Source organism: Nerophis lumbriciformis, linkage group LG07 (genome assembly GCF_033978685.3).
Source record: "Nerophis lumbriciformis linkage group LG07, RoL_Nlum_v2.1, whole genome shotgun sequence".
Classification (NCBI taxonomy): domain Eukaryota; kingdom Metazoa; phylum Chordata; class Actinopteri; order Syngnathiformes; family Syngnathidae; genus Nerophis; species Nerophis lumbriciformis.
In genome coordinates this window covers 47,467,365-47,487,871 of record NC_084554.2, presented here as the reverse complement: position 1 = coordinate 47,487,871, position 20,507 = coordinate 47,467,365, and the positions used below count along the sequence as shown (strand labels likewise).

Genomic DNA, 20,507 nt, shown 5'->3' with positions numbered 1-20,507 from the left:
TGTTTGTGTGTCATAAGGTGACAAAGATGGCTGATAGGTGACAGTAGCGGCTGCTTGTTCCAGCAGTGAGAGAAGATATTGTCCTCCATCAGGTGATGCTAATCTGACCACTGAAAACATCTCAGCACACAAACCAGTCTGACAGCCGATGTTTCACCAACTTATGACATCGAAGACCACGAATGTCAGGAATTCAGCTGACTCTGCCCCCCCCCCCCCAAAAAGACAGCATTATTTCCATTTAACTGAAGTCTGTATCTTCATTCTAAGGCGAGACGGGTGTTGTTGTTTCACTCACTTGAATACAAACATGTGTTCCTAAGCCAGGATTGTAGTTAAGTACATTATAATACCGATGCACTTTGGACAAGCATTGTGTTATTTTGGAAATGCGACAAACACCCAGAGCAACACGACACAATGACCGGAATTTCCCGCCCAATATGTTTGAAAATTGCTATCAGCATTCACGTGTTCGGAAGAAAAATACCAGAAGCTTCCAACCAACATCCATTTCATTCTGTTCTTGCAGCAGTGCGCTAATTGCTCTGATAGCTTTTTTGGGCTAAACCCAAGTAGGCTCTCCACTTTTCGGTTAGCATTGGCAACAATTTTTGTGCCAACCCTAAGACTAAATGTTGTTGATTCCTAAAATGAAGTTAATTCAAAGTAAAAACTATTTTTAACGGAATTCATGCTAAAAAAAATCAGAAAGAGTAAAGCTAGCTTACTAAAATTAGACACTTTCTTTAGTTTTTTGGGGCTAAACCTAAGTAGGCTCTCCACTTTCGGTTAGCATTGGCAACAATTCTTGTGCCAACCCCAAGACTGAAGGAAATTTTGTCGTTGATTCCTAAAATGTAATTAATTCCAGGTAAACACACTTTTTAACGAAATTCATGCTAAAAAAAACTCAGGAAGAGTACAGCTATAGCTAGCTAGCTTACTAAAATTAGACACTTTCTTTAGCTTTTTTGGGCTAAACCCAAGTAGGCTCTCCACTTCCGGTTAGCATTGGCAACAATTCTTGTGCGAACCCCAAGACTAAAGGAAATTTAGTCGTTGATTCCTAAAATTCCAGGTAAACACACTTTTTAACAGAATTCATGCTAAAAAAAAATCAGGAAGAGTACAGTTATGGCTAGCGAGCTTACTAGAATTAGACACTTTCTTTAGTTTTCTTGGGCTAAACCCAAGTAGGCTCTCCACTTCCGGTTAGCATTGGCAACAATTCTTTGTGCCAACCCCAAGACTAAAGGAAATGTTGTCATTGATTCTTAAAATGTAGTTACTTCCAGGTAAACAAAATGTTTTTAATGAAATTCATGCAAAAAAACTTAAGTAGAGTACAGCTATGGCTAGCTAGCTTACTAGAATTAGACACTTTCTTTTGTTTTTTTGGGCTAAACCCAAGTAGGCTCTCCACTTTCGGTTAGCATTGGCAACAATTCTTGTGCCAACCCCAAGACTAAAGGAAATGTTGTCATTGATTCTTAAAATGTAGTTACTTCCAGGTAAACAAAATGTTTTTAATGAAATTCATGCAAAAAAAACTTAAGTAGAGTACAGCTATGGCTAGCTAGCTTACTAGAATTAGACACTTTCTTTTTTTTTTTTTTTCAACTTTTTTTATTGGCATTTTCAAACAGACAGAAAAAAGTACAAGTCAAAACAGTACAATTTTAAAGGCAGTAAATGATTCACACCCTTTCCCTTAAAACCCAAACCACCCACCCACCCTCCCACCCCACTCAGGTCCCACTAACGAGGGACAAATGGCGCAATTGTGTAACAAGTAAGACGACAAAGACAGACACATTCTCTCACACACACACACACACACATACGCGGCCAGAGACAGACAGATATATATATATATATAAAATAAAAAATATATATATATATAATAATAAAATAAAATAAAAATTAATAATAATAATAATAATATATAATAAAATAAAAAATAGAATAAAATAATACTAATAAATAAAAGGGAGATTATTCCTCATCTGCGTCTGGGCATAGGTCAAGAGAGTTGACATACAGCAAAAAAGGGCTCCATGAGCTTTCAAATGCTTGAACTGAGCCCTTTAGCGAAAACCTAAGTTTTTCCAGTTTTAGATTGTAGAGAACCTCTCTAATCCAACGGCCGTGTGATGGGGGGCGAGCCAGCTTCCAATTAAACAAGATCAATCGCCTGGCCAGCAAGGTCGTAAAAGCAACAGCGCGTTTTAGTGGTACCGGGCACATGTTATCGGGGCATACGCCAAAAATGGCTGATAACGGGTTGGGAGGAAAGTTTTGACCGTATGCTTTTCCAATTGTGTCAAAAATGTCCTCCCAAAAGGAACATACCGTAGTTTAGAGCAGGACCAGAACATATGGACGTGATCAGCCGGAGATTGTTTGCATCTATTGCAGGTATTGCTAACAGTGGGGTAGATTTTGGATAGTTTTGAATTAGTGTAGTGAATTTTATGGATTACTTTGCATTGGATGAGACTATGACGGGCACATATTGAGGAGGAGTGAACCAGTTTCAGGGCCGAGTTCCAGTGTTGATCGGATATGTTGGTATTAAGATCGCTCTCCCACGAGGCTCTTATCACTGATATAGAGTTTGGAGCAACTGATCTTAAGGAGGTATATAACACGGAGATACATTTTTTATGATTAGGGCTCAAAGATAACAATGTATCTATAAGAGTTTCCAGAGGACGATTTGGAAAGTGTGGGAACTGCTTCTTTACGAAGTCCCGCGCCTGAAAGAAACGAAAAAGGTGGGAGTTCGGCAGATCGTATTTGGAAGAGAGTTCAGTGAAGGATGAGAACACTCCGTCTGCATAGAGGTCTTTCACAGTGGTGATACCATGATCGTGCCAAGTCATAAATGCGGGGTCAGTACGGGAAGGTTTAAATAATTGGTTTTTAAGTAGCGGGGTCAATATAGATGGGAATTAGACACTTTCTTTTGTTTTTTTGGGCTAAACCCAAGTAGGCTCTTCACTTTCGGTTAGCATTGGCAATAATTATTGTGCCCACTCCAAGACTAAAGGAAATGTTGTCGTTGATTCCTAAAATGAAGTTAATTCCAGGTAAACACACTTGTTAACACTAATTAATGCTAAAAAAAAAAATCAGGAAGAGTACAGTTATGGCTAGCTAGCTTACTAGAATTAGACACTTTCTTTAGTTTGTTTGGGCTAAACCCAAAGTAGGCTCTCCATTTTCGATTAGCATTGGCAATAATTATTGTGCCAACACAAGACTAAAGGAAATGTTGTCGTTGATTCCTAAAATGTAGTTAATTCCAGGTAAACACACTTTTTAACGAAATTCATGCTAAAAAAATCAAGAAGAGTACAGCTTTGGCTAGCTAGCTTACTAGAATTCAGACACTTTCTTTAGTTTTTTTTGGGCTAAACCCCAGTCGGCCCTCCACTTTCGGTTAGCATTGGCACCAATTATTGTGCCAATCCCAAGACTCAATGAAATAATGTCATCGTTGATTCCTAAAATACACTTTTTAACAAAATTCATGCTAAATAAAATCAGGAAGAGTACAATTATGGCTAGCTAGCTTACTAGAATTACACACTTTCTATAGTTTGTTTGGCCTAAACCCAAAGTAGGCTATCCATTTTCGATTAGCATTGGCAATAATTATTGTGCCAACACAAGACTAAAGGAAATGTTGTCGTTGATTCCTAAAATGTAGTTAATTCCAGGTAAACACACTTTTTACCAAAATCCATGCTAAAAAAAATCAAGAAGAGTACAGCTATAGCTAGCTAGCTTACTAGAATTAGACACTTTCTTTAATTTTTTTTTGGGGCTAAACCCAAGTAGGCTCTCTACTTTGGTTAGCATTGGCAACAATTATTGTGCCAACCCCAAGACTAAAGGAAATGTTGTCACAGAGTCCTAAAATGATGTTAATTCCAGGCAAACAGACTTTTTAACGAAATTCATGCTAAAAAAATCAGGAAGCGTACAGCTATGGCTAGCTAGCTTACTAGAATTAAGACACTTTTTTCAGTTTTTCATGATATCAAAGGTGATGATTATACTAATATTGTGGACTGATATGTAAAACAATCACATGAGTTATTTGTTTTTGCTGCCGAAGGCAAAGACAAACATGACAAGAGGGGCATGTAGCTTGTCGTTGAATGAAGCTAATTCAGTAGTTTTTGTAATGCCAAGTCCATTTTTAATGAAAATGTTGCCTCGGTTTTCGTATTCCATCTCGATTATCATTGGGCGTAGCTAGTACGTTTGCCTGAGTACCGTTCCGCACAATCGAGTGCCTCAGTCGCTGTTAGGGTTGCCAACCGTCCCTTCAAAAACTGAATACAGAGACAGAAGTACACATTCTCTACCAGGGGATGCACTTTATCCCGTATCTTTATGGCGGTGAGAATTTTTTTAAAAAGTGTGTAAAATATAAATGGATTCCATGGAATGGTAAGAGTTTGTCACAGACTAAAGCAATCGATGCTGTTCGCTCACCTTTCAAACTCATTGTACTTCAACTTTTCTGGCATTTTTGAGAATTATTTGCTTTGTCTTGGCTGTCACACCGCCTTTGCCACCTACCTTCCGGCAGTTTAGAGTCCAAATGGGACTTTTTTAGAAGTTTGGAGATGGTTTTTGTCCGATGTAAACGCTACATACAGTATGTGGCCATCCGATCCGGCCGGTATATGTTAGCTCACTTTTTTTAGTCGTGTCCTTCACCAACTCTGCTCTCTTGTTGTCATTAAAGTAATGATTTCTTGTCCACAAAACACTAATTGCGTATCTAAGGATGTAACGATAAACGATAACAACTATAGCCGCGGTAAAACTCCCGACGGTTAGCGTCGGAAAAAAACGACATTGATAACTGCACTTTGGTGAACTCACAGACCGACTGGTGCCAGCTTGCTAACTTAAATTTCGACATGAAAAAAAGACACATTAACGTCGTTCCGCATTAACAAACAATATACCCTACTCTAAACTTACATTGCTATCTGAGGAAGTCAAATATTCAATTATGCACATTGAACCTACAAGCTGTCCTAGAACAGAGCGATCGTGCTATACTCGAGACTGAGGTGTTTTTACAATGCGTTCAAGGACCGCTGAAAAGTAGGAAGCCACAACGCCCGCCAGAAAAAATACTACTAGATTTAACATGTTCTGCAGTTTTCATTGACATTAATCTTAAAGTATTACAGTACAAAGCAATATTTCAAACAAAAACTTAGCCATTAAAAAGGATGAAATACTGAAGCATAAGAAACACAAAGCATGCAAAATAGTGCTTCTTCTGAGGGTGTGTTTATTTATTTTAGTTATAAAAATTAAAAAAACCTGGTAAAAAGATTACATTTTTAACACATTCAACAATACCCTGATAATAATAACTGTGAAATGAAATGTTCATATTGTTACATCCCTAAGTGTATCCAAGTTATTGAACATAAACACAACGTGTTAGTAAAAGTGATATTGACACTACACTGACTGAGTCAAACTTTTTTTCATTCAAGGCCACATGGCAGTTATGACTTGTAACAATATCAATATAAAGTGCCTCATTATGTTATTACACAATTATTTATTAATTAGATATTTTTTGACGTACACTGTAAAAAAACCCCTGAAAGCTCAGTCGCCAAGATTTTTACCGTAAAATCTACAATGTTTTTTTTTTTTACATAATATAAATGAAAATGGAAAAAGAGTATCAATATTTTTACTGTAAAATCTACGGTTGTTGTTTTTACAGTTTATTATTGTAAATAGAAAAACATTAACACAGTTTTTTTTTGTTTTTTTTATCAGGGTAAAATTCTTGCGACTGAGCTAGTAGGTTTTAAACATTTTTTACCCGGCACAATTGGCTTTATAATTCTGACTCAAGCAGATATTTTAGTACTGGTATTTTAGGGTTGGAATGTATGATAATATAATATGTATTCCAATATTAGATTAAGTAATAAATAGAGATGTCCGATAATATCGGACTGCCGATACTATCGGCCAATAAATGCTTTAAAATGTGATATCGGAAATTATCGGTATCGGTTTCAAAATTATTGGTATCGGTTTCAAACAGTAAAATTCATGACTTTTTAAAACGCCGCTGTGTACACGGATGTAGGGAGAAGTACAGAGCGCCAGTAAACCTTAAAGGCACTGCCTTTGCGTGCCGGTCAACTTACATACTATCTACGGCTTTTCACACACACAAGTGAATGCAATATATACCGTACTTGGTCAACAGCCATACAGGTCACAATGAGGGTGGCCGTATAAACAACTTTAACACTGCTACAAATATGCGCCACACTGTGAACCCACACCAAACAAGAATGACAAACACATTTCGGGAGAACATCCGCACCGTAACACAACATAAACACAACAGAACAAATACTCAGAACCCCTTGCAGCACTAACTCTTCTGGGACGCTACAATGTACATCCCCCGCTACCACCTCCTCAACCCCGCCACCCCAACCCTTCCCACCTCAACCTCCTCCTGCTCTCTCAGGGAGAGCATGTCCCAAATTCCAAGCTGCTGTTTTGAGGCATGTTAGAAAAAATAATGCACTTTGTGACTTCAATAATAAATATGGCAGTGCCATGTTGGCATTTTTTTTCCATAACTTGAGTTGATTTATTTTGGAAAACCTTGTTACATTGTTTAATGCATCCAGCGGGGCATCACAACAAAATTAGGCATAATAATGTGTTAATTCCACGACTGTATATATCGGTATCGGTTGATATCGGAATCGGTAATTAAGAGTTGGACAATATCGGAATATCGGCAAAAAAGCCATTATCGGACATCTCTATTCTAAATCTTATTAGAAGTATTTTTTTATCAGTGTTCAAGTCAGTTCTATTTCCTGATGAATGATGAGAATATCAATGACCACACTGTTTGATTTAGATGTGCTTCATAAATAAAGCACCATTGAAATGTTGCCAGTCATATAAATAAAACAGAAATGTCTCACTTCTCCTTTGTTTTTGCCAAAGTAGTTTTCGAAGTGATGAAAGTCGGGGAGCTCATAAAGCTGCACACTGAATGTAAGCAGTACAGACGTCTGATTGAGAAAAAAAGCTTTCTATTTAAGAAAATGTGTATTTTATTCTGTTAATTTTGTTATTTGGGACCAAAAAAATAGATTATTAAACATGTACTCGTATTACGCCAAAACCTGCGCATCTAGTTGAGTTCTGCTCGGAGTCAAATACAGTGGTATAAAAATACGTGGTTAATTTGTCTTTATTACGAAATATTTTTTTGACACTGAATTTATGTAACTGAAGTTTTTGGTGTTAAAATTTTGTGAACGGAAATCAAATTTTGCTGACAATTTCACTGAAAAAAACTGTATTAGCAAAATGTGTGTTTTAAAATTCATTGTTGTAAATTTCAGTGCTAAAAAATTCAGCGTCACACGCACTTTGCTAACAATTTTTTTTTCAATGAAATGACCAGCATAATTTGATATTTAAAAATGTCAAACGCAAAAAATTCGATTCGATAAATTCCGTGTCAATAACTGAATTTTTTTGCGTAAAGATTTTGTGAACGGAATTTTTTTACATCAACACTGAAAAAAAACGTGGTGGCAGAATGTGCGTAATAAAATTAATTGTTGTAAAATTCAGTGCTAAAAAATTCAGTGTCACACGCATTTTGTTAACAATTTTTTTTTTCGATGAAATTTCCAGCATAATTTGATATTAAAAAAATTAAAGCGCAAAAAATTTGATTCGATAAATTCCGTGTCAATGACTGAATTTTTCTGTGTGAAAATTTTGCCAGTGGAATTTTTTTAACATCAAATTTTGCTGACAATTTCACTGAAATAAACACGTTAGCAGAATGTGTGTTTTAAAATTCATTGTTGTAAAACTCAGTGCTAAAAAATTCAGTGTCACACGCATTTTGCTAACAATTTGTTTTTAAATGAAATGTCCAGCATAATTTGATATTTTAAAAAGTCAAACACAAAAAATTCGATAAATTCGTGTCAATAACTGAATTTTTTTGCGTTAAAAGTTTGTGAACTGAATTTTTTTACATCAAATTATGCTGACAATTTCACTGAAAAAAAAAAAAGTGCTGGCAGAATGTGTGTTTTAAAATTAATTGTTGTAAAATTCAGTGCTAAAAACACGCATTTTGCTAACAATTTATTTTTTCAATGAAATTTCCAGCATAATTTGATATTTAAAAAATTCTAACGCAAAAAATGTTATTCGATCCGTGTCAGTAAAATGCGTGGTAATAAATACACAAATTAACCTCCATAGTTGGTCACGTAATCATCACAGGTTGAACTCTCGGCTAATTGTTATGCTTTGAGTAACAAGCAAAAAATTGCGATACAAGCCGCTGAACGTTGGACATTTATCCATGAAAATATGGAGAAGCAGCTGGAAGGTCCACTCCCCAAGGTCAATACTGTACATTATTATTACATTACTTCTTAAAGCTACAGTACTTTGTTGTACTACATTCTATGATATTGTTTTTCTTTTGACAACTCCTGTTTCATGTTCAAATGCTGCTGTTTTGGGGCACCAATTAAAGTGACGCTGATTTGAGATACAAGTGTTTTGAGTAAAGAGCTCTTTCACGGAACCAATCATAAATCATGTTTGGTTCTGTGCTATGTTTGTGTGGCTACGTTTCTAAGTCGTGTTGCTGCACTGGGATCGAACCGCTGACCTTTTTGGCTCACAAGCCCTGAGGAAGACTGTCACGTTGTGTTAACGTTACGCACAAACAAGACATCTTATCCCTCTTTTGGAAACGCTTTACCCCATTTTGTATCATTCTCAGGCAGGGCTGTGCAAACCTTCTCCAGCGAGTGAGTACTGCACACAGGAAAGTTAAACAATGCTTTTTCGAGACTGGACTATTTTGCTTTGTACCACAATGTTGTACATTTGCTTGCTTTGCGCTTCATACGCCGGTTTTTCATTTCTGCACTTATTTGTTTTTGAGGTACCTGCATTTCTCCATTTTAGAGGGCTTCTATTCTGCACCTGCCTGCCATCTCTGCGTGCCGGGGTCCATACATGCACCAAAATGTATCAAAAACAATACAATGTAGAATAATCAATTTTTCTTATTTTTTAATGTGCGAATGTCAAAAGGCATTCACACATATAGTATTCTAATTATTATTCCGACATGTTTTACCTAATTTTGCTTTTGTTTACCCCAGAGTCATACAACTTGATACTTGACATATGCTAACTGTCAAGATGCTAACATTTTTTTAGCTAACTTTGCTACCTGAGAGTCATTTAACTTAGTATGTGACACATGCTAACTGTTAGAATGCAAATGTTTTTAGCAAATTTTGCAACCGTTTACCCCAGAGTCACTTTAATAACTTAATACTTGACATATGCGAACTGTCAGGATGCTAACATTTTTTAGCTAATTTTGCTACCGTTTACCACACAGTCATATTACTTAGCGTGTGACACATGCTAATGTTTTTAGCTAATTTTGCTACCGTTTACCCCAGAGTCATATAACTTGATACTTGACATATGCTAACTGTTAGCATGCTAACGTTTTTGAGCTCATTTTGCTACCGTTTACCACACCATCATATAACTTGATACTTGACATATGCTAACTGTTATCATGCTAACTTTTTAAGCTAATTTTGCAACCATTTCCTCAGAGTCATTTATCTTAGTATGTGACACATGCTAATTGTTAGCATGCTAACTTTTTTTTTTTAAATAATATTGCAATCGTTTACCACACAGCCATATAACTTGGTGCGTGACACATGCTAACGTTTTTAACTAATTTAGCTACCGTTTACCCCAGAGCCATATAACTTAGTACATGACACATGCTAACTGTTAGCATTCAAACATTTTTAGCTAATTTTGCAACCTATGTTGAAGAGGTTCATTTAGCCTACTGATGTGTATTTATAAATGGTTGATTTATATAGGCTAGTAAGGTCAAGTTTTTGTACCTGACAAGCAGAAACTTGTCAGGTACAAAAACTTTACCTTACTAGCCTATATAAATCAACCATTTATAAATAATTTTGCAACCGTTTACCGCAGAATCATATAACTTGATACTTGACATATGCTAACTGTCAGTATGCTAACGTTTTTGGAGCTAATTTTGCTGACGTTTACCCATGAGTCATGTTACTTAGTACAGTGGTCCCCAGTCATATTACTTGGCGTGTGACACATGCTAATGTTTTTAGCTAATTTTGCAACCGTTTCCCCCAGAGTCAAATAACTTGATACTTGACATATGCTAACTGTTAGAATTGCTAAAATTTTTTTAGCTAATTCTGCAACCGTTTCCCCCAGAGTCATATAACTTGATACTTGACATATGCTAACTGTTAGCATGCTAACTTTTTAAGCTAATTTTGCAACCATTTACCCCAGAGTCATATATCTTAGTACGTGACACATGCTAATTGTTAGCATGCTAACTTTTTTTTTAAATAATATTGCAATCGTTTACCACACAGCCATATAACTTGGTGCGTGACACATGCTAACGTTTTTAACTAATTTAGCTACCGTTTACCCCAGAGCCACATAACTTAGTACATGACACATGCTAACTGTTAGCATTCAAACATTTTTAGCTAATTTTGCAACCTATGTTGAAGAGGTTCATTTAGCCTACTGATGTGTATTTATAAATGGTTGATTTATATAGGCTAGTAAGGTAAAGTTTTTGTACCTGACAAGCAGAAACTTGTTAGGTACAAAAACTTTACCTTACTAGCCTATATAAATCAACCATTTATAAATAATTTTGCAACCGTTTACCGCAGAATCATATAACTTGATACTTGACATATGCTAACTGTCAGTATGCTAACGTTTTTGGAGCTAATTTTGCTGACGTTTACCCATGAGTCATGTTACTTAGTACAGTGGTCCCCAGTCATATTACTTGGCGTGTGACACATGCTAATGTTTTTAGCTAATTTTGCTACCGTTTACCCCAGAGTCATATAACTTGATACTTGACATATGCTAACTGTTAGAATTGCTAAAAATTTTTTAGCTAATTTTGCAACCGTTTCCCCCAGAGTCATATAACTTGATACTTGACATATGCTAACTGTTATCATGCTAACTTTTTAAGCTAATTTTGCAACCATTTACCCCAGAGTCATATATCTTAGTACGTGACACATGCTAATTGTTAGCATGCTAACTTTTTTTTAAAATAATATTGCAATCGTTTACCACACAGCCATATAACTTGGTGCGTGACACATGCTAACGTTTTTAACTAATTTAGCTACCGTTTACCCCAGAGCCATATAACTTAGTACATGACACATGCTAACTGTTAGCATTCAAACATTTTTAGCTAATTTTGCAACCTATGTTGAAGAGGTTCATTTAGCCTACTGATGTGTATTTATAAATGGTTGATTTATATAGGCTAGTAAGGTAAAGTTTTTGTACCTGACAAGCAGAAACTTGTCAGGTACAAAAACTTTACCTTACTAGCCTATATAAATCAACCATTTATAAATAATTTTGCAACCGTTTACCGCAGAATCATATAACTTGATACTTGACATATGCTAACTGTCAGTATGCTAACGTTTTTGGAGCTAATTTTGCTGACGTTTACCCATGAGTCATGTTACTTAGTACAGTGGTCCCCAGTCATATTACTTGGCATGTGACACATGCTAATGTTTTTAGCTAATTTTGCAACCGTTTCCCCCAGAGTCAAATAACTTCATACTTGACATATGCTAACTGTTAGAATTGCTAATTTTTTTTTAGCTAATTTTGCAACCGTTTCCCCCAGAGTCATATAACTTGATACTTGACATATGCTAACTGTTATCATGCTAACTTTTTAAGCTAATTTTGCAACCATTTACCCCAGAGTCATATATCTTAGTACGTGACACATGCTAATTGTTAGCATGCTAACTTTTTTTTTTAAATAATATTGCAATCGTTTACCACACAGCCATATAACTTGGTGCGTGACACATGCTAACGTTTTTAACTAATTTAGCTACCATTTACCCCAGAGCCATATAACTTAGTACATGACACATGCTAACTGTTAGCATTCAAACATTTTTAGCTAATTTTGCAACCTATGTTGAAGAGGTTCAATTAGCCTACTGATGTGTATTTATAAATGGTTGATTTATATAGGCTCGTAAGGCAAAGTTTTTGTACCTGACAAGCAGAAACTTGTCGTCAGGTACAAAAATTTTACCTTACTAGCCTATATAAATCAAGCATTTATAAATAATTTTGCAACCGTTTACCGCAGAATCATATAACTTGATACTTGACATATGCTAACTGTCAGTATGCTAACGTTTTTTGGAGCTAATTTTGCTGACGTTTACCCATGAGTCATGTTACTTAGTACAGTGGTCCCCAACCTGTTTGTAACTGCGTGACCTCTAAACCGAGGTACGTGCCGAACCGAAATTTTTGTGTACCGTTACACCCTTACCTTACAGTCATTAATTAAACTTGGTACGTCACACATGCCTACTGTTAGCATGCTAATTGTTCTGGCTAATTTGGCATGCGTAGTCACTTGTCGCATTGCAACATGTCAATGTTACCATTTCAGTTCAACTCCAGCATTCAGCATTCACACCCACTTACTATCGGAACTGCACAGATTCTTGTTAATATCATTATTACACAAGAAATGTGAACACATGTTCATCAAACCCCGTGTAAAAGACGCACAGGTCAACGGGCGTTTTGGTTTTCAGGTGCCATTTTTGGGGGAAATTGAGCTGGTTCCATTTTTCCTTTGTTTTAACTGTTTGTGGGTTGTTGTTTTTTTAATCCCTATAATGGGGACGGCGTGGCGCGGTTGGGAGAGTGGCCGTGCCAGCAACCTGAGGGTTCCTGGTTCAATCCCCACCTTCTACCAACCTTGTCACGTCCGTCGTGTCCTTGAGCAAGATTCACCCTTGCTCCTGATTAGGGTTAGGGCCTTGCATGGCAGCTCCCACCATCAGTGTGTGAATGTGTGTGTGAATGGGTGAATGTGGAAATAGTGTCAAAGCGCTCTGAGTACCTTGAAGGTGGAAAAGCGGTATCGAAGTACCGTATAACCCAGGGGTGCTCATTACGTCGATCGCGATCTACCGGTCGATCTTGGAGGGTGTGTCAGTCGATCACCAGCCAGGCATTAAAAAAATAGTCCTAAAAATGAGCGATCATAAATCTTCACTATGACGTCACTTTCGTCACTTGATTGACATTCACGGCACCCGAGGGTCTTCTGAGATGACGCTGGCTGCTGCCAGCTCATTAAAATTACCGACTGGAAGGCGAGAAACACTTTATTTCAACAGACTCTGGCGCCGTACCTGTCGTCAAAACTCCAAAGACCGACTGCACAGTTGCACAATAAAAGCTCTGCTTCATCCTGCCTGCGCTACCAAAATAAGAGTCTCCGAAAGCTGGCGTGCACAAGCTAGCAAGCTACGGAGTTTGCCGACAATGTATTTCTTGTAAAGTGTATACAAAGGAGTACGGAAGCTGGACAAATAAGATGCCAAAAACCAACCACTTTCATGTGGTATTGGACAGAAAGGAGGACTTTTTTTCTCCTCCATTCGAAAATGCGGACGTTATCATCACCACTGTCTGATTCCAATCAATGCAAGTCATCACAATCAGGTAATACACCAACTTATATTCTTGTCTTCATGAAAGAAAGGAATCTATATGTGTTAAACATGCTTGTATTATCTTTAACCACCTTTAACTTGTTAACAATATTAACTATATGTGTTAAACATGCTTGTATTATCTTTAACCACCTTTAAGTTGTTAACAATATTAACTATATGTGTTAAACATGCTTGTTTTATCTTTAACCACCTTTAAGTTGTTAACAATATTAACTATTTGTGTTAAACATGCTTGTATTATTTTTAACCACCTTTAACTTGTTAACAATATTAACTATATGTATTAAACATACTTGTATTATCATTAAACACATTTAATGTATTAACAATATTAACTATATGTGTTAAACATGCTTGCATTATCATTAAACACCTTTAACTTGTTAACAAAAACATATATTTCATAAATAAGTAAATATAAATTATATATATGAATGAGGTAGATCCCCACGACTTGATCAATTGAAAAGTAGCTCGCCTGCAGAAAAAGTGTGAGCACCCCTGGTATAACCCATATTCAAAAACGTGTTTATTTTGCCGCACTTTAGACACCCTCCTTCTGAGGCTTTGTTTCACCCTCTTAAGGAAGTTTCTTTCAAAAGACGGATGCTACAAATGGTTGCCACTATTGATTCAAGCACTGATGCACTCATCTTCCTGTCAGCCTGCAGGAGATATTGATTAAAGGCTGCACCTCTAACACCAACATGCCCTGTCCTGAGTGGGTGTGTGTCGGCCACACACACACACACACACGTACACACCCACAAAGTCAATCAAGCACTCCCATGCACTCGCCACTTTATTCTAACACACACACAAATAAAGTCGTACCGACCCATGACAAAAGCGGCACCCAGTGAGTCAACGTTGACAAGGACAAGGTACAGTGGAAGAGCAGGTATTTGTGTCACGCACACACACACACACACACACACACACACACACACACACACACACACACACACACACACACACACACACACACACACACACACACACACACACACACACACACACACCTTCTTGAGACTCTGAAAAATGCCTAACTCTTTAGGACCCTTTCTAGATATATAAAGATTTGTATTTACAACATGAATAATATATACATACTATGCAAATATTAAAAAAGCTTGTTGTCAAAAAATGAGTTGGAATTTCACAAGAAAAAGGTCACAATTTCACAAGAAAAACGTCGAATTTTGGCGGTATTATAATTAAAGTCGTAATTGTATTCAAAGCAAGTCAAAATTTTACTTGGCAAAATTACGACAAGTCAACAAATTTCACTATTTTACAAGAACAACAAAAAAAGGCAATATTGTGATAAAAGCCAGAATTTTATATGACAAATGTTTGCCATTTTGCATTCAAATGTAATTTTACATAAAAAAGTAATGATTTTACGAGAAAATATTGCAACATTACAGAAACAGAAAGAATATGAGAAATTGTTCCCAATTTTAGAAGAAAAAAGTCGACACATTGTGAGAAAAAGACTGCTTTTAGTTAATTTTTTTTAATTAAAATGTTTTGTTTGTAATTGATTTTTAATCTTCATGATTTACTTGAAGTTATTACAGTACGTCTCTATATACATATTTATTTATTTATTTTGTATTAATTTTGGCTATTAATTTCTTACACACACTTGTTATTACATATGTTGGCCAAAGGGGGAGCACTTCAATTTTTTACACACACTTGTTATTTCATATGTTGACCAGAGAGGGAGCACTTTTAAAACCGACACACACTCAATTTGAAAAATCCCTCTTTTTTGGGACCACCCTAATTTTGATAGATTTCACCACCAGGGGTGCAAATGAGACATTCTCTATTAGATGCAATGGTTTTCCATATTGGGACCATGTAATAAATTGTTCACACCTCCTCATATGGAAGCTACTTTTCCTTCTTGATGTGTCAAGAAGGGTAGAACTACAAGAACACACACACACTCACACAATTTCCTCACACTTCCTGCCAGCCAGTGCTGGCGTAACATGGTGTGCGGACATGTTGTTGTGACATGTTGCAACATGAGCGCAAAAACACACAATTCTGCGGAACCCGTTGAGGATAAAGTGACACTTCAATAAGTGTCAATAATATAAAAACGTAAACCGCAAATATGGCCGACATCTGTTTGATGTGTCGGCATCGACAAATCTGTTTTTTGGCTTACTGAGTAACTTCATACTAAGATGTAATCTCTGATACACCAACTGATACGTGTCCAAATAGGAATAATAACCCAGTAGAAGCAATAAGTACACATAACTTCACGCAATCGAATAAAACATGTCAACAACTCTTGCACACAAAAGGGTAAAAAAATGTGCTATTATTTTCCTGACCACATTGTGTCGTTGTTATTAATCCCATCATTTGGATTGACTTGACATTTCTCATACAGCAAAACAAAAAATTGATGTACATATATAAATATAGATATATATTTTCATAGTAGTGTAGTATGATTTATAATTTTCAAAAATTTATTTAAAAAAAAATACATGTATATTAGGGTTGTACGGTATACCGGTACTGGTATAGTATCGCGGTACTAATGAATCAAAAATGGTACTATACTGAAAAGTAGGCCTACCGCGTCGTCACATCATGAAATTGCTGGGTTTAGAGGAGCATGTTCGGCAGCGCATAATCACGGAGTACTTACAAGCAGACACAGTGTGTAGACAGAAAAGGGAGAACAGACGCATTTTGGCTTAAAAACTAAAGATAAAGGTGAAGTTATAACACTGAAACGCCCTCAGGAAGAGGTGCTTTAAGACATGGCTAGCTAGCTAGCAGCTAACATCCATCCGCAGTTGGCAGTGTTTTAGCTACTTCTAAATCACTAATCCTCACCTCCATGGCGACAAATAAAGTAAGTCTCTTACAAGTATCATTATCACTGCAGGACGAGGAATAGCTAAACAAGCTTCACTACACACCGTAGGAGGATACAATAGCTCACCGCTAACAAACGCTAGCGTGCCTGAATGTAAAGAAATGCCATGGGTGGATCTGCACCACTGTAATGATACCAAGTACAGGAGCGTATCTAGTCGATACTACTATGATTACATCGATATTTTTTATCGTCACAAAATCTTTTTTAAATTTTTTTATTCATATTATGTTTATAAACTCAGTACACATGTCCCTGGACACATGAGGACTTTGAATATGACCAATGTATGATCCTGTAACTACTGGGTATCGGATCAATACCTAAATAAGTGGTTTCATCCAAAACTAATGTAAAGTATCAAACAAGAGAAGAATAAGTGATTATTACATTTTAACAGAAGTGTAGATAGAACATGTTGAAACAGAAAATAAGCAGATATTAACAGTAAATGAGCAAGTAGATTAATCACTCATTTTCTACCTCTTGTCCTTAATAATTTTGACAAAATAATAGGTGTATAAATGACACAATATGTTACTGCATACGTTAGCAGACTAATAAGGCGCCTTTGTTTGCTTACTTACTAATAAAAGACAAGTTGTCAAGTATGTTCACTATTTTATTTAAGGACAAACTTTCATTAAGAAACATGTTTAATGTACCGTAACATTTTTCGTTAAAATAAAGCCAATAATGCCATTTTTTTATGGTCCCCTTCATTTAGAAACGTAAATTTTTTTTAATTATGATATAATTATTATTTATAAATCAATTAATTAATATATATTAAAATATTTAATCGATTTTTAGAAATTATAAATCAATTCAGAATCGAATATTCAGAATATTTTTCTTATACAAGAATACATTTCTTAAAAGGCGTTTTGGGCAAACTCCAAGCAACCAGAAGGAGCGTTTTTAACCCGTGTTTTGAAAACGTTTCAATATAATTCTTATACCAAATAACTAGAGACGTCCGATAATATCGGACTGCAGATATTATCGGCCGATAAATGCTTTAAAATGTAATATCGGAAATTATCGGTTTCAAAAAGTAAAATGTATGACTTTTTAAAACGCCGCTGTGTACACGGACGTAAGGAGAAGTACAGAGCGCCAATAAACCTTAAAGGCACTTCCTTTGCGTACCGGCCCAATCACATAATATCTACGGCTTTTTCACACACACAAGTGAATGCAAGGCATACTTGGCCAACAGCCATACAGGTCACACTGAGGGTGGCCGTATAAACAACTTTAACACTGCTACAAATATGCGCCACACTGTGAACCCACACTAAACAAGAATGACAAACACATTTCAGGAGAACATCCGCACCGTAACACAACATAAACACAACAGAACAAATACCCAGAACCCCTTGCAGCACTAAATCTTCCAGGACGCTACAATATACACCCCCCGCCCCCCCCATCCTCCTCATGTTCTCTCAGCGAGAGCATTTCCCAAATTCCAAGCTGCTGTTTTGAGGCATGTTAAACAAAATAATGCACTTTGTGACTTCAATAATAAATATGGCAGTGCCATGTTGGCATTTTTTTTCCATAACTTGAGTTGATTTATTTTGGAAAACCTTGTTACATTGTTGAATGCATCCAGCGGGGCCATACTTGCCAACCCTCCCGAATTTTCCGGGAGACTCCCGAATTTCAGTGCCTCTCCCAAAAATCTCCCGGGACAACCATTCTCCCGAATTTCTCCCGAATTTCCAACCGGACTTAAGGCACGTCCCCTCCAGGTCCGTGCGGACCTGAGTGAGGACAGCCTGTCGTCACGTCCGCTTGGCCAACTAAAAAGTAACCACAGAACACTCGTATAGTGTTCTGTGATTACTTTTTGGTTGGCCAACGGTTTACGTTGTATTGCGCAAACTGACGGCAAGTGTGGGAGTCGGTTCTGAAGTATGAAGTAAAGAGACGTAACTTTGTCACCTCGCCTGGTTATTGACTCCAACCCAGAATATTACATACCTATGCTCCTTCAGAGGCTGTGCTTCTGGCTGCAAAGCATTGCACTTTCAAATACAACAATGAGTAGAGGAGTGCTGAGATCGGTAGGTTGGGAGTTCAAACCCCGGCCGAGTCATACCAAAGACTATAAAAAAAATGGGACCCATTACCTGCCTGCTTGGCACTCAAGCATCAAGGGGTGGAATTGGGGGTTAAATCACCAAAAATGATTCCCGGGCGTGGCACCGCTGCTGCCCACTGCTCCCCTCACCTCCCAGGGGGTGATCAAGGGTGATGGGTCAAATGCAGAGGACAAATTTCACCACACTTAGTGTGTGTGTGTGACAATCATTGGTACTTTACTTTACTTATGTGTGTGTATATGTGTAAATAAATGAACACTGAAATTCAAGTATTTATTTTATTTATATGTATATATATATATATATATATATATATATATATATATATATATATATATATAAAATACCTATATATAGCTAGAATCCACTGACAGTCAAGTATCTATTTTATTTATATATATATATATATATATATATATATATATATACACACACATACACATATATATATATAAGAAATACTTGAATTTCAGTGAATTCTAGCTATAAATATACTCCTCCCCCCTTAACCCCCCCACCTCGAACCCCCCACCCCAAATCTCCCGAATTTGGAGGTCTCAAGGTTGGCAAGTATGCCGGGGCATCACAATAAAATTAGGCATAATAATGTGTTAATTCCAAGACTGTATATATTGGTATCGGTTGATATCGGAATCGGTAATTAAGAGTTGGACAATATCGGAATATCGGATATCGGCAAAAAAGCCATTATCGGACATCTGTAGTTAAAAAGGCACGCAGAGTAGGAAAAAGCAAACATGCTGAAAGGAATTTTGAGAAAATAAAAAGGACCTTCAATACACTGCTGCCAAAACCACAGAAGAAGAGGAGAGGAGGAAGTGCAGTAACAACACTACTCAATGAAGCGTACACAAAGAAGCCCGCGGGCCTCAGTTTGGCTCCGTCTGTCACCGGGTTAGCCCTTGTTGGGATCACGTGACCACCGCAGCGACGATGGCGCGAGACCACCAATAACATCCGCATTGTTAAAAAAAAAAAAAAAAAAAAAAAAAAAACACAACACAAGTGTACGCAGCCTCGTGGACACTAGTTGGCGTATTCCGCGCACACGCGGATGTAAACTTCACCGAAGTCAACCACGTACGTTTGAAAAAAAAACAAAAAAACCCACAAATGGGAAAAGGAGCGTCGGTCTTACCTCCTCCTGATGACAAACAGCTGCTGGTGTGCGTGTGTGTGCGCGCGTGGGAGAATGAAGCGACGGCCGCCGCCTCTCACTCACCGAGGTGATTCACGTTGACTTCTGGTCCCTTCAAAATAAAAGCATAGAGTGAGGAGAGAACGGACGCGAGATCCCTTAACCCGGTCTCATAGTTTTATTGTGAAATCGCCGGAAGTTGTGCAGTTATTCGGTCTTTCTTGACCAGACACTCTCGCTTAACATTTCTTATATTTTACTGGCAAATAATTGAACACATTTCTCGATTCGCGTGGTCGGAAGTTCCTGTTTTAATTCTCACAAACTATATCAGGAAGTTGTTTTTTTTAAGAGTTTAACAATAATCTACCTGAATGACTGAAAGCGTATTGACTTCCAGTTAAAAATATTACAAAAATATTAATATCTACCTTAAAGAAGACAACGGCAATCTCCCTTCGTTTAGTCTTTTACTGTTGACTTCCAGGTTGTTTGTGCCTCCGCCTGCTGAAACCAAACAGGTGTACAGGTTTGAGTTGCACGCGATGTCACGCACACACAAGCGGGAAAACAGGAAT

General features: G+C 37.0%; 1 protein-coding gene across 1 annotated transcript in view; it reads right to left on the bottom strand.

The window, feature by feature from the left end:
* Window positions 1-20,451, bottom strand: part of pld1b (phospholipase D1b) — an 81,641-nt gene extending 61,190 nt beyond the window's left edge. The window contains exons 1-2 of the mRNA XM_061964995.1: window positions 20,361-20,451; window positions 19,930-20,041 (exon numbers count right to left, since the gene is read on the bottom strand). The gene's annotated coding sequence lies outside the window, so the exon portion shown is untranslated. The remainder of the gene's footprint in view (window positions 1-19,929; window positions 20,042-20,360) is intronic.
* Between the last annotated feature and the right edge of the window lie 56 nt (window positions 20,452-20,507).